This window comes from Salmo salar, chromosome ssa20 (genome assembly GCF_905237065.1).
Source record: "Salmo salar chromosome ssa20, Ssal_v3.1, whole genome shotgun sequence".
NCBI classification, from domain to species: domain Eukaryota; kingdom Metazoa; phylum Chordata; class Actinopteri; order Salmoniformes; family Salmonidae; genus Salmo; species Salmo salar.
Window position 1 is genome coordinate 19,973,126 of NC_059461.1, and position 16,155 is coordinate 19,989,280.

Genomic DNA, 16,155 nt, shown 5'->3' on the forward strand with positions numbered 1-16,155 from the left:
CCTAGGACATTATGTTAGACAATGCATGCATTTTTAGTTCTATCAAGTTCATATTTATATCCAAAAACAGTGTTTTACTATGGCATTGATGTTGAGGAAATCGTTTCCCTCCAATAACCGGCAGTCAAGTCAGTACCACAAATTAAATAATTAAAATTAGAAAACATTGGTAAAATATTATATTGTCATTTAAAGAATTATAGATTTACATCTCTTGAACGCAATCAATTTGCCAGATTTAAAAATAACCTTACTGGGAAATCACACTTTGCAATAATCTGAGCACTGCGCCCAGAAAAATACGCGTTGCGATACAGACTAGACATCATGTTGGGGAGATCTAAAATCGAAAATACTATGTAAATAATCCATTACCTTTGATTCTCTTCATCAGATGTCACTTCCAGGTATCACAGGTCCATAACGAATGTAGTTTTGTTCAAAAAAGCTCATAATTTATGTCCAAAAATCTCCGTCTAGTTAGCACATGATCTAAGCCAGCCGGACTTCTCGTCATGAACGAGGGGAAAAAATATATTTACATTCGTTCAAACATGTCAAACGTTGTATAGCATAAATCATTAGGGCCTTTTTTAACCAGAACATGAATAATATTCAAGGTGGACGAATGCATTCTCTTTTATACCGTATTGGAACGAGGGTACCCAACATGAACTCGCGCGCCAGGTGTCTAATGGGACATCATCGTTCCATGGCTCTTGTTCGGTCAGATCTCCCTCCAGAAGACTCAAAACACTTTGTAAAGGCTGGTGACATCTAGTGGAAGCAATAGGAAGTGCCAAAATATTCCTCAGCCCCTGTGTTTTTCAATGGGATAGGTTTAAAGGTAATACAACACATCAGGTATCCACTTCCTGTCAAATGTCACAGGGTTTTGCCTGCCAAATGAGTTCTGTTATACTCACAGACACCATTCAAACAGTTTTAGAAACTTTTAGAGTGTTTTCTAGCCATATATAATAAGTATATGCATATTCTAGTTACTGGGTAGGATTAGTAACCAGATTAAATCGGGTACATTTTTTTTATCCAGCCGTGCAAATACTGCCCCCTAGCCCTAACAGGTTAAGAGTGTGCTCCTAATCACAGCTCCTTACCTGTATTAAAGACACCTGGGAGCCAGAAATCTTTCTGATTGAGAGGGGGTCAAATACTTATTTCCATCATTAAAATGCAAATCAATTTATAACAGTTTGGACATGTGTTTTTCTGAATTTTTTGTTGTTATTCTGTCTCTCACTGTTCAAATAAACCTACCATTAAAATTATAGACTGATCATTTCTTTGTCAGTGGGCAAACGTACAAAATCAGCAGGGGATCAAATACTTTTTTCCCTCACTGTACTGATAGGGGCCAGTCAGTGTTGGGTTGGGTGAAGGATGAGGGGGAGGATTGCTCAGCTGTTCCTATTGTTTGGACAGCAAGATGACCTTGTAGGGAAGTCGGTGGTAGATGGCGATCCCACCCCTCCAAGCCTAATGCTCAGACGCTACACATCAGCACCCTCCATGGCCTGGGATTCCAGACACCCAGCATGGCATGTGGCATTTTGTGTGGGCCTGGCCAGCGTTTGCTGTCACTGTGGGGTCTTTTGGTGAGTGTTGGGTCAGCAGGAGGCACAATGTCTGGCTGGGTCTTGGATGAATGAGGCGGAGGGAATTGTATGTACTTGAAAAGAGGGCAGTATGCACTAAATAACCTGCTGTTCATTTAGCCTATATTGTTGTTCAACATTATCAATTCATTTAGACATTTCACAGTGTCAATAAAGACTAAGGGTACAAACCAACCGTTAAGCAACAATTTTCGTCATGTTTGCATTGCCCTTGCGTTTGAGTTTTGAACTACACTGTGGCAGCTAACCTTGAGGCATGTCCTGAATTGACTGCTGTGAATCTGCGCAATGCTGTCTGGTTAGTAGAAGTCGCTGTAAATGGTCTGACCCTGGAGAGGCTGTTAAGAGGATCCAGAGATTGACCTTCACACCAGGGGAAAGTGACAGGAACATCAATACCCTTCAGAGCTTCCTCTTTTACCATGGTCAGACTGTAGCCTTGTCCACAGCTTCTCATGACCACATGTGGAACGGTGCATTACAATATTAAGAAGACTGCTGTGTGGAGAGGGAAGGTAGGATGAGTCATCAACACTCCCCTTTCAATAGGCTAGGTATAGGGATTAGCAGGCAGAAGTTTTAAATGTAGACTCAGCTAAATGACGTTGCCATGAGCAGCACCGCAGATATTGAGCTGAGCGAGATGCAAGACTTCACTTTGTCACACACAGTATCTGTGCATGTGCAGGGGTTCGCTTCATGCTGTTCACAACGTGGTAGTCACAGGACCAAAACAGCAGAGGTGGAGCCTCGCGCGTCAATAATCTTAGTTGTTGTGGAAATTGACCCACTATGCTGTTTACTTTCTGCATCTACATCAAATCGCTGAGTCTACCTTTTAATTACAACCTTTTCATGGTGTTGATGGCAACAAAACGCACTAAGTAATGGTATAGGGAAAGGACCATCCAGAGGTCTTCTTTAACTAATCATTTAAATGTCTGAGATGCTACAGTGCATTCGGAAAGTATTCAGACCCTTTGACTTTTTCCACATTTTGTTATGTTACAGCCTTATTCTAAAATGGATTAAAAACAAAAAGCCCTCATCAATCTAAACACAATACCCCATAATGACAAATGAAAACAGGTTTTTAGAAATGTTTGCAAATGTATAAAAATAAAAACAGATACCTTATTTACAAAAGTATTCAGACCCTTTGCAATGAGACTTGAAATGTAGCTCAGGTGCTTCCTGTTTCCATTGATCATCCTTGAGATGTTTCTACAACTTGATTGGATTCCACTTGTGGTAAATTAAATTGATTGGACATGATTTGGAAAGGTACAAACCGGTCTATTTAAGGTCCCACAGCAAAAACCAAGCCATAAGGTCAAAGGAATTGTCTGTAGAGCTCCGAGACAGGATTGTGTCGAGGCACAGATCTGGGGAAGGGTACCAAAAAAATTTCTGCAGCATTGAAGGTTCCCAAGAACCGAGACCTCCGTCATTCTTAAATGGAAGAAGTTTGGAACCACCAAGACTCTTCCTAGAGCTGGCTGCCCGGCGCAATCGGGGGAGAAGGGCCTTGGTCAGGGAGGTGACCAAGAACCCGATGGTCACTCTGACAGAGCTCCAGAGTTCCTCTGTGGATATGGGAGAACCTTCCAGAAGGACAACCATCTCTGCAGCACTCCACCAATCAGGCCTTTATGGTAGAGTGGCCAGATTACATTTTACATTTGACATTTTAGTCATTTAGCAGACACTCTTATCCAGAGTGACTTACATTAGTGAATGCATACATTTCATACAATTTCATACATTTTTTTTCTTTCTGTGCTGTAATCAGTAAGAGGCACATGATAGGCACATGATAGCCCCCTTGGAGTTGCCAAAAGGCACCTAAAGGACTCAGACCATGAGAAACAAGATTCTCTGGTCTGATGAAACCAATATTGGACTCTGTTCTGAATACCAAGCGTCACGTCTGGAGGAAACCTGGCACCATCCTACTGTGAAGCATGGTGGTGGCAGCATCATGCTGTTGGGATATTTTTCAGAGGCAGGAACTGGTGTACTTGGCAGGATCCAGGGAAAGATGAACGGCGCAAAGTACAGAGAAATCTTTGATGAAAACCTGCTCCAGAGCACTCAGGACCTCAGACTGGGGTGAAGGTTCACCTTCCAATAGGACAATGACCTAAGCACACAGCCAAGACAACACAGGAGTGGCTTCGGGACAAGTCTCTGAATGTCCTTGACTGGCCCGGACTTGAACCCGATCGAACATCTCTGGAGAGACCTGTAAATAGCTTTGCTCCCCATCCAACCGGACAGAGCTTGAGAGGATCTGCAGAGAAGATTGGGAGAAACTCCCCAGATATAGGTGTGCCAAGCTTGTAGTGTCATACCCAAGAATTGCTACCAAAGGTGCTTCAACAAAGTACTGCAGAAAGGGTCTGAATACTTATGGAAATCTAATATTTCAGTAAAAAAAATTATACATTTGCAAAAATGTCAGTATGGGATATTGTGTGTAAATTGATGAGGGGGGATTCAATTTTAGAATAATGCTGTAACGTAACAAAATGTGGAAGAAGTCAAGGGGTCTGAAAACTTTACGAATGCACTGTACAGTTGAAGTGGGAAGTTTACATACACCTTAGCCAAATACATTTAAACTCAGTTTTTCACAATTCCTGACCTTCAATCCTAGTAAATATTCCCTGTCTTAGGTCAGTTAGGATCACCACTTTATTTTAAGAATGTGAAATGTCAGAATAATAGTAGAGTGATTTATTTGAGCTTTTGTTTCTTTCATCACATTCCCAGTGGGCCAGAAGTTTACATACACTCAATTAGTATTTGGTAGCATTGCCTTTAAATTGTTTAACTTGCGTCAAACGTTTCGGGTAGCCTTCCACAAGCTTTCCATAAAAAGATGGGTGAATTTTGGCTCAATCCTCCTGACAGAGCTGGTGTAACTGAGTCAGGTTTGTAGGCCTCCTTGCTCGCACATGCCTTTTCAGTTCTGCCCACAGATTTTCTATGGGATTGAGGTCAGGGCTTTGTGATGGCCACTCCAATACCTTGACTTTGTTGTCCTTAAGCCATTTTGCCACAACTTTGGAATTATGCTTGGGGTCATTGTCCATTTGGAAGACCCATTTGCAACCAAGCTTTGACTGATGTCTTGAGATGTTGCTTCAATATATCCACATAATCTTCCTTCCTCATGACGCCATCTATTTTGTGAAGTGCACCAGTCCCTCCTGCAGCAAAGCACCCCCACAGCATGATGCTGCCACCCCCGTGCTTCACGTTCTTCAGCTTGCAAGCCTCCCCCTTTTCCTCCAAACATAACGATGGTCTTTATGGCCAAACAGTTCTATTTTTGTTTCATCAGACCAGAGGACATTTCTCCAAAAGTACCATCTTTGTCCCCATGTGCAGTTGCAAACCGTAGTCTGGCTTTTTTATGGTGGTTTTGGAGCAGTGGCATGTTCCTTGCTGAGTGGCCTTTCAGGTTATGTCGTTTTACTGTGGATATAGATACTTTTGTACCTGTTTCCTCCAGCATCTTCACAAGATCCTTTGCTGTTGTTCTGGGATTGATTTGCACTTTTCGCACCAAAGTACGTTCATCTCTAGGAGACAGAATGCGTCTCCTTCCTGAGCGGTATGACGGCTGCATGGTCCCATGGTGTTTATACTTGCATACTATTGTTTGTACAGATGAACGTGGTACCTTCAGGCTTTTGGAAATTGCTCCCAGGGATGAACCAGATATGTTGAGGTCTACAATTTTATTTTTTGAGGTCTTGGCTGATTTCTTTTGATTTTCCCATGATGTCAAGCAAAGAGTACTGAGTTTGAAGGTAGGCCTTGAAATACATCCACAGCTACACCTCCAATTGACTCAAATGATGTCAATTAGCCTATCAGAAGCTTCTAAAGCCATGACATGAAATTTTCCAAGCTGTTTGAAGGCACAGTCAACTTAGTGCATGTAAATTTATGAACCACTGGAATTGTGATACAGTGAAATAATCTGCCTGTAAACAATTGTTGGAAAAATTACTTGTGTCATGCACAAAGTAGATGTCCTAACCGACTTGCCAAAACTACAGATTGTTAACAAGACATTTGTGGAGTGGTTGAAAAACGAGTTTTAATGACTCCAACCTAAGTGTATGTAAACTTCCGACTTCAACTGTATTTGTCTACTTCATGTATTATTTGAATTATTCAACATTACAGATGTTTTGCCCAGCATATACTCACCAGACTGTTTTTATTAGGTACATCTAGTACCAGGTCAGACCCCCTTTCCCTCCAGAACAGCCTGAATTCCTCGGGGCATTCTACAAGGTGTCAAACTTTCCACATGAATGTTGGTCCATACTGACGCGATGGTATCATGCAGTTGCTACAGATTGGACGGTGGTACATTCATTCTGCCAACAGCCCATTCCATCTCATCACAAATATGCTCTGTTGGGTTGAGGTCTGGGGACTGAGCAGGACCCTCAAGTAAACTAAACTCGCAGTCCTGTTCCAGGCAATGTTTTTCCACTCCATTGTCCAGTGTTGGTGATCTCGTGCCCACTGGAGCTGCTTCTTGTTTTTAGCTGATAGGAGTGGAACCCGATGTGGTCATTTGCTGCAATAGTCCATCTGTGACAAGGATCAACGATTTTTGCGTTCCGAGATGTGGTTCTGCACAACACTGTTGTACTGTGACGTTTGTTTGTTTGTTTGTGGCACACCTGTTAGCTTGCACGATTTGCCATTCTCCTTCAACCTCTCTCCTCAAAGAGCTGTTTTCAACCACAGGACTGCCGCTGACTGGAATGGTTTTTGTTTGTTGCACCATTCTCGCTCAACCCTAGACACTGTTGTGTGTGTGAAAAGCCCAGGAGGGCGGCCATTTTTAATATACTGGAGCCAGTGTGCCTGGCACTATCATACCACGCTCAGTCGCTTGGGTCACTCGTTTTGTTCAATCGAACAGTAGCTGGATGCCTGTTTGTCTGCTTTATATAGCAAGCCATGGCCCCCTGACTCACTGTCTGTAGGAGCGATTAGAATTTTTGCGATTGGGGTGGTGTTCCTTATAAACTGCCGTGTGTGGAGGTCACCGATAGTTAGGCATGTTGACCCCTGACCTCTGCTATGTTACTTCATATATCCCAGCAGAACCCTGGCAGTCAGGCAGCATCTGTTCTATGTTCCACACAGCACAGGCCACTGGTAGGCAGGACAAACACATCTAAATTGCTTCCTACACACGTGTCACACTTGTGTTCAGAACTTGTATTTTACAAAATTAGTACCTTTTTTATAACTCGACTGGAATTGATTAGCTTGTTTTACTGTAATCAATGGCTCACTCACATTGCTATTTGTATTGAAATCAATGGAACGGTGACAAGAACAAATGTGGGTGCTCTTCCTACAATGTCTCTGACCTTTTAATACCACACAGATTTGATGGTCAAATTATCACTCAAATGAAAGCCGACCCCTGTCGCCATTTAGAAATCAATATGAGAATATGATTCAGAAGGAAATGCAACACTTTTCTACTGATTTAACTTCGGTGAATCATATTCTCACATTGATTTCTAAATGACGACAGGGGTTGGCTCTAATTTCAGTGATAGTTTGACCCTCAAATCAATGTGTGGTATTGAGGCTAGAGAGGTTTGTTGAAAAAGTTCCCACATTTTTTTCCTGCCACTCTGGTCTGGTAAATTACATTCCACAGTCTGGTGAAAATACAGTCCCGCCACCGACAGGCGCATACGACACAAACACCTGTACAAAACCAAATATATTGATCTGTTTCAAGCAATCGACTTTGTGTAATCGTGATGACGATCATCACCAATCTGAGGTAAAAAGGATGTGTATTTCCTGTAACTATTGTGTGGTAAAAACGTTAGTCTAATGTAGTAACATGTTCTGTCCACCATAGGGACATTTGCATAATATAAAATAATTCAATATGTCAAATTCAATATTTTGATTTAGGATTATAGTAAATGAAGCATACACAGATCTTTACAACAAATGACATATATGTCTTACTACTTTCACCATGGAGAGAGTACTTAAAACAAATCCTAAACACAATTTCACTGGGCGCACTAGAGCTAAAAGTCCCATAGTGACTGCAGCAGCCTGAACTGTTGACGTCCCTCCCACTGGTCTTCATCTAGGTGTCATTTGACTCTGTCGCTGTCCTGTTGCCACAGCAACCATACCTGGCCCAGGAGGGGACATGGTGATCTGTCTGTGTCTAGTGTGCTGTACAGTCCTACACACAGCCCTTCTCGGTTGGTTATGAGAGGAGACTGGAGATCTCAGTACACCCACTGAAAACCGACAAAGTGGAAAATCTGATGTGCCCTTGAGCAAGGCACTTAACCTTAATTGCTCCAGGGTTGCCGTTGATAATGACAGACCCTGGCCGTAACCCCACTCTCCGAGGGTGTCTCCGGGGTAGTTGAATATGCAGAAAACAAATGTCGAATTCACACATGAAATGGGACAAATAAACACACACAAAATTATTTTTAAACTAGGTTGAAAATGAAAAAGACAACAGGATTCGAATATCTTTTAACTTTGCAATAATGGGGAAGAGTTCTAAACAATGGGACTAGCAATTCGAGCAAAAATGACGATGTGAATGTTGGCTGAACAGAAAGTTCACCATCAAAATGGAAAATAAACAAACAAAATCGTACTAAATTTCAGCTAACTACTTAGCAAACCCATAGCATAATTGCTTTGCTGTCATTCTATTCATTTAAACAGTTTTCAAATTGTCTACAGGCACTTGATTTCTTGAGAGCTAGTCACGTCAGGCTAATTCTGTAGAATGTGCAACAGCGCTGGTCCAATGAATTTGTTTATTTTCAAAACGCTCCCGGATGGAATTAAAGTTGTCTTAACCTGTATATTTTCGATTTAGCATGAAAACAGGAAGTAAAGATTAAATACAGACAAATGGTTGTTACTCCAGCTAGCTATGATGTTCACGAGTTTATTTATTTTATCTTTATTTAACTAGGCAAGTCAGTTAAGAATAAATTCTTATTTTCAATGACAGCCTAGGAACAGTGCCAATTGCCTTGTCCAGGGGCAGAATGACAGATTTGTACCTTGTCAGCTCGGGGATTTGAACTTGCAACCTTTCGGTTACTAGTCCTACGCTCTAACCACTAGGCTACGCTGCCGCCAGGAGTGGCGCTGCGGTCAAAGGCACTGCATCTCAGTGCTTGAGGTGTCACTACAGACACCCTGGTTCAAATCCAGGCTGTATCACAACCGGCCGTGATTGGGAGTCACATAGGGCGGCGCACAATTGGCCCAGTGTCGTCCGGGTTTGGCCGGGGTAGGCTGTCATTGTAAATAAGAATATGTTCTTAACTGACTTGCCTAGTTAAATAAAGGTTAAAAGTAAGATCACATGGCCTTTGTCTTTTTCTCTGATTCAACAAGTTCTTAGAAATGTTGACTTGTATTTACCCATCCATCACCCCTTCTTTTCGGAGGACACATCTTGTTAGTTTTTTTTAACAGCTTTTCTGCTGCATATACATTTGACATATTTGGTACTTTTCCATAAAGCAATCACATAACCGTAATACATTACCAAACAAACTCTTTAATCCCACCTCGCTATTTTCAATAGCTGCATATGTGACACAACTCCACCGTTTTTTATTCATAATATCATTAATAAATATAATTCATTTTTCCACAAAGAATGTTTTTTTTATTTATTAATCAGTATATTTGAGTTTAACCATAATATTTGTTCTATCTTTTCAGGAGGATAAAACTGAAATTGTAACCGGCTTTGTATGGCTTGTTTAAGGAAGGGCGATACTTAAAAAAAATAATAATAATCATTTAGTCGGAAATGAGAAGTTGTAATCTGTATAAAGGCAATTTATGAACAAAGGATGAGCCTTTCTTGATAACCTACTGGAGAACTATTTTTGGTTTAAGTATAACTTATGTATGAGTGAAGCTTTTCGTAAGAGGTTTAAAGCTTTAATATCTCATTTTAGCCCCCCAAACTCATTCATTATATAAATAGGCACGTTTTAATTTTGTCTGGCTTAGAATTCCAAATGAAATATTGTTTGATCATATGAATAAAAAAATGAGTTGTTTTAGAGCAGGCAGCACCATTAGTAAGTAAGTAAGTAAACAGTGATAGGACCAAAGAGTTCATCAATGTGATTTTTCCATAAATAGACAAGTATTTACCTCTCCATGGTTGCAGAATCTTATCTATTTTTGCAAACTTTCTATTGAAATTAATTGTAAGTTCTTGTATATGTTTTTTTAGATGTGAATACCAAGTATGTGTACTACACCATCCACCCATTTTTAGTATTTACACTACCTTGTAGTTTACCAATGTCTTTTAACGATATAATACGTAATATAGTACACTTGTCATAATTAGGTTTTAGTCCAGAGAGGCTAGAAAAGTGATCAAGATCTTCAATGAGACTGTACAGGGATCCAGATTGCAGACTTAGAAAAAAAACTTTAGTCATCGGCGTACATTGACACTTGCTTTTATCCGCTGGATTTCTAACACCTTGATGTTCTTGTTGGATCTAATTTTAATAGCTAGCATTTCAATGGCCATAATAAATAGATATGGACACAATAGACAATCTTGTTTTACTCCTCTTAAAAGCTCAATACTTTCTGTGTAAGAGGCCTCCAGGTTTTTTTTATTTTTTAAATGGACTGGATCTTTATACTTACCACATGGGTCCTGTTTTAGTAGAAATGAAATCAGACCTTGTTGAGTGCCTGAAAGTCTACCATTTTTATAGGAGTAATTAAAATTGCCTCAAAGTTCCTCTTCTGTAAGCTGGCCTTCACACAGGTCTTTCTGTAAATTTGTTAATTTTAGAGAAAACAGTCAGATTTTTAGATTATTATTATTATTATTATTATTATTATTATTATTAGGAAATAAATCCTTACAGTTAACATCATTCAGGGGAAATGGAGGAGACGGGAAAAAATATTTTGCTTCTTCTTGGATGACTTCATTTGTAATGGTTTCTGTAAATTCTTTTTGGTAGTATTTGTATGTTGAAGATTCAAGAAAAATGTTTACATTTCCATCCAATTCTTTTTATTTTTGTAGCACATAGCACTTAATAGTTCTTGAATAAGTACCTCCATTTCTTTTTGTTATTCCTCGTACCTATTTTATGCCTCTAGTACAGTTTACATTACCATCTACCTTAATTGTTAGTGTACTATACACTTGGTCAGTAGTGGATGCTGCCTAGACAAGAACAGCTGGTTAAGAGCACTTTAAGAGTTCCAGGACGTTATTACCTGTTGAGTGCTTTTGAAATAGCCTCCTCAGAATAGCAGCTTTTCAACCTTTTGTTGTATCTGCCATCAGCACCTGCACCCTCAGGATTGGACACACAGAAACATGCTGTGTCATGCAGTCATAAACGCAAGGGCTTGTGTCCGTCCGTCTGTCTGTCTGCCTGGTTTGGCGGCCTTGCTTGGACCTACTCCTCTGTTGTAAAGGACACCCCTGGGAGTCATGTCTGGCACTGACTCTTGAGTCTGTGCGTCTTGTTGCTACGCTGCCTGTCTCACTCTCCTAGGTGTGGAGACTGTCACAGATGTTTGGCCTGATACCAAGTAGGATGTTGACATAAAGGGACAGATTATATATACACACACACTTCATCTAGAGCAGTCCTGCGGGCCAGTTGAACTGCACCAGGATAATGTAATGTGTGCCTTGTGTGCTTTTCACTGTTGCGTTTTCTTTTTTCTTATGACATCAACAAGTGCCATTTTAAACGTCCTCAAGCCATTCCAATTTGTTTCTCTAGTTCCCTCCCGTCCTGCAGTCATAAGTGTTTCTTAAAAAATGTATCGTCTCTTAGCACAGGAAGTATTACACAACCCTTAAGATGTGGCCGTTATACTTCATGGCTGAAGGGGAAACATTTGACTGGTCATGTTTTCTTTCTGTTCAGTTTGGCCTCAGATTATATATTGAAACTCCTCCCAAACGTATCTTTCTTTAGCCTTTTAGATATTATTCTGTAACAGTTTGCCTTTGTCTGAATAGACCAAGTGAGGCTGATGATAATTCGGGTTTTTTCAGAGGAAGGCCCTAAAAATTGTCACTCTAGCCACCAAGACACAAGACTGCTTAACAGTTAATAAAAATATGCTACTCTGAATATTCACACCTCAGTTTCAACGGTGTTTATTTAAAACAAAGAAAAAGAACCCGGTTTCCTCTTGGGTAGAACACCAATCCCCTCGGTTCTAGCAGAACATGAGGACGTCTGTCCGGTAGCAACCTCTCACTACCTCCAACCCTCCCATGTGCTGTCCTCCTGGCAGCTTTATGGCCCCGTACAGCTGGTAAGCAATCAGCCCCATGATTACTCAAAAGCCTCAATTAGTCCTAGCCGGAGGACCCGTTGACCTGGCACGTCCAGAGGGAGCCACCACCGCGCGATGTAGAAGGTCTGTCACCACCAGGCCTCGAGTCTCCTCTGGGTGCTTGTCTGCGGTATGCCCCCTCCGGTCATCAGTACGATGTACGTCTCCCTTCTTGATAGGGCATCCGCGTTCCCATGTTTTGCACCTGACCTGTGCACAACAGAAAAAGAGAAATGTTGAAGGGACAAGAACCACCAGGTGACTCGATCGTTGGTGTCCTTTTCCCTGGCCATCCAGACCAGGGGAGCATGGTCTGGGACCAGGAAGAGGTGGGTGGCCAACAGGTAATACTTAAGTGTCTAATGCCCACTTCACCGCTAGACACACTCAACAATCGAGTACTTATTTTCTCGGGGTATCAACTTCTGGCTTATGTACATGATGGGGTGTTCCTCCCCATTGTGTACCTGGGACAGGACAGATCCTAGTTCCGTGTCGCAGGCATCCGTCTGCACGAGCATCGGTACCTGGAAATCGAGTGTCACGAGAATCGGATGGGAGCAAAGGGCTTCTTTCAGGCGCCTGAATGCCACTTTGGCCTCATCCGACCACTTCACTGTTTTTGGAAGGCGGGCCCTGGTCAGATCGGTAAGGGGGAGGCTATAGCTGCAAAGTTGGATAAACCGGCGATAGTATCCCGCCAGCCCCAAGAAGGACTTGACCTTTGTCTTGGTTCGGGGAACGGGCCAGTCACGAACCGCCTGGACCGTCCTCTCCTGGGGCTTAACATTACCCCTGCCCGATCAAATACCCCAGGAACTCCACCTCCTCGAACCCCAGCTTGCATTTTTTGGGATTCGCTGTCAACCCGGCTTTCCTGAGCGCGTCCAATACCACCTGGAGGCACGTCAGGTGCGCTTCCCAACCTTTGCTGTGGATGATGTCATCCAAATAGGCCGCTGCGTACTGTTGGTGGGGTCGGAGGACTAAGTCCATCAGCGCTGAAACATGGGCGGGGCTCCATGGAGAAAGAATGGGAAGACCCGGTATTGGTATAACCCGTCCTGTGTCGAATGCTGTCTTCTCCTGGGAGGAGGCTTCCGAGGGTACCTGCCAATATCCCCTGGTCAGGTCCAGGGTGCTGATATACCGGTCGATGAACTTGTCCACCATCGTCATGGGGTAGGCGTCAAACAAACTGATGTTGTTCACCCCCTAGATGTCATTGCAGAAACGCAGACTAACGTCCGGCTTGGGCACCAACACGATGGCGCTGCACCATGCACTTTGGGACTCCTTCGATGACTCCTATCCTCAGCATAGCCTCCACCTCCTGCTTCACGGCCTTCCTTCGGGCCTTGAGGATCTGGTATGGCCTGTTTCGTACCGTGTGTTTTTGGGGCGGTGATTTGACACTCTGGGTAGCTACGGCAATTGTCTTCCACGGCCCGCCTCAACCCAGGCGGCAATCCGTTACCGGGTCTTCTCCATTCCCAGGTGCGCCCCCAACAAATGGGTGTGGGCCAGCTAAAGAATGGTTCTGACGTACCGGTGGGGCAGCAACAGCACCTCTCGAAGTTCTCCCTGTTCGTGCGACACCTGATACAATTTTTTTTTTTCGATTTGGAATTGGGGGTATTGCCAGTCATTCAACCCCGAAAGAAGCTGGCCATCCACCACTATCACTTGGGCTGCAGTGGCTTTCAAGTTTGGATCCTCCCACGAGGAGGTCCTGAACTGTCCCCTTCGGAGTTCAGGGCAGGTGTCTCGGGGGTCCCTCGAAATCAAGGAGGAGGAGCATGCGTTCATACTCTTATCCAGCAGGTGTTTCCACAGTGCTGTGGACAATCTTATCCCACGAGGAGGGGTACCAGAAACTCTGGTATGGCACCCACCGCCATCTGGCAGCTCCCTTGTGGCATCATGATGGTGGCCTGCCCGGTCGAATACCGCTTGGTGCCGCTGTGGACACAGGAGACAGACATCTCACCATGCTCGGTCAGATGGGCCTGCAGGAGTGCTTGTAGGAGCGTTACCACATTCCCGGAATACATCAGGGTGTCGTGACCGTCAACTTTCACCGGGACCATGGGTGCTGGTGGTTCGCTGTGGGCCCAACAGGAGGTGACATAGTTTACTGTGTGCCCCAACTCGTCTCCGGGGCCCCCTGATGGCATCGACTCCTTGACCCGGGCAATTCCATGCAAGGTGTCACTGGGTGCCACACTCAAAACACCACCTTTGGTCTTCATCCACCTGGGGTCGTCGGTGGTGGGTTGACTCTCCCCTGGTGGTCTCCCTGTGGGACTGCAGTCCTTTAGCCCAGCTGACTGTCAGATTGGGGAGAACGGTGGTGGGATCGTCCTTCCGTTCCCTTCGACAGCTCCCAGACTCTGCCTACGTCCCCTTCAGCAGGGCCTCTGTATTCTGGTGCATCTCCACGGCTCCCAAGAGGTCCTCCCAAGGTTTGGGGCGTGCGTAGGCTTGCCGCCCTCTTCATGTCGTGAGGTAGCACCCGTAAGAAGCGATCCATGACCACTTTGTTGATAATGGGGAAGGTGGCTACGTCGGTTAAGAGCCATGCTCTGGTGATGCGCAGTAGTTTGCTCACTTGGGCTCGGGGGGAAGCTTCTGCCACGAACCTCCAGTTGGGACCAAAGGGCCAGGCTGTACCTGTAGCGGCTGAGTACCTCCCACTTGAAACAGTTGTAGTTAGCCACCTGTTTGGTGTTGAGGTCATAATATGCCTTTTGGGCATCTCTGGACAGGAACGGGGCCAGCAGACTCGCCCACTTCGCCTTGGGCCAACCTTCACGGAGTGCTGTCCATTCGAATGTGCAGAAGTAGGTCTCGATATCATCATCCTGCGTTAGCTTGATTTAAAAACTGATTGGGATGCGATTCGGTCTGTTTCTCCTCGCAGCTTCCTGACTTCCTCCAGCTGTCAGACATTCTGTAGACGCTGTGCATCCAGCGTTCGTTCCTGAATGTCCTGTTGCGCTTGTTGGGCCCGAACGAACTATCAGCTCGTCCGTGCTGATACTGCGTAAACGTCAACCCTGGTCTGACCACGTTGTCAGACTTGCCCGCATTCTCCACCACTTGTGGCAGACCAGGGGGTTTGATCAAAACGTTTACACAGATCAGACAAGTGTGTTACCTCAGTTTCAAGGGTGTTTATTTAAAACAAAGAAAAATAACCCAGTTTCCTCTGGGGTAGAACACCAATCCCCTTGGTTCTAGCAGAACATGAGGACGTCTGTCCGGTCGCAACCTCTCACTACCTCTAACCCTCCCGTGTGCTGCACTCCTGGCAGCTTTATGGGCCCCATACAGCTCGTGAGCAATCAGCCCCTTGATTACTCTCCAGCCTCAATCGTCCCCAATTAGTCCTGGCTGGAGGACCCCTCGAGACCTGGCACATCCAGCAGAGGGAGCCACCACCGCATGATGTAGAATGTCTGTCACCACCAGGCCTCGAGACTTCCCCTTGTGGCTTGTCTGCGGTACGCCACAATACGCTCTCACACACACACACACACACACACACAATGCACATGCATGTTGACGCCCCTTTGGCGAAATTTGCCGGTTTGAATCCAAAATAGGTGACCTACGTGATTCGTGTAGAGCCAAGGGCGGGGGGCTTTTTGATCACTACTAGTTAGTGAACGAGTGATGAGCGTTTGGAGAAATACGGGCTGTATCCAAGGCTCAGCCAATCGTTCACATAACAGAATGCAGCACGCGACTGAAGGAGAGACACAGCCGATGTGCTAGTTACAGCATCAGCGAGCACTCTGGAAATACAGCGGGAGAGTGAAAAGGCAGTTGGCGCGACCTCTGAACGATAACGAAGAGGTAGGTGAGAAGCCTGACCACGGAGACGGGGGCGAGAAGGTGATGAAGCGTACTTCATGAGCTTTAACCGAAAAACAACTGGCATTTGGATAGTTTGAGGTGAGGGAGAAACTGTGGTAGAACAAGTATTGTTCACATTAAGTATCTTGCTAGCTTTATCGAATTCTCCGTTAGCTAGCCAGAGAAATGTTGAGCAACATTAGCCAATTTAACTGTTCAAATAATTTTGTTTATGGTGTGA

At 44.1% G+C, this 16,155-nt stretch overlaps 1 protein-coding gene across 3 annotated transcripts in view; it reads left to right on the top strand.

The window, feature by feature from the left end:
- Positions 1-16,155, top strand: part of LOC106579957 (sarcoplasmic/endoplasmic reticulum calcium ATPase 2) — a 51,422-nt gene that overhangs the window by 11,553 nt on the left and 23,714 nt on the right. Inside the window, exon 1 of one of the 3 annotated variants that reach the window (XM_014160409.2) lies at positions 15,896-16,013. The exons of the other annotated variants lie outside the window; for them this stretch is intronic. The gene's annotated coding sequence lies outside the window, so the exon portion shown is untranslated. Of the gene's footprint in view, positions 1-15,895; positions 16,014-16,155 lie in introns of those variants that run through there. 3 annotated transcript variants of the gene reach the window in all.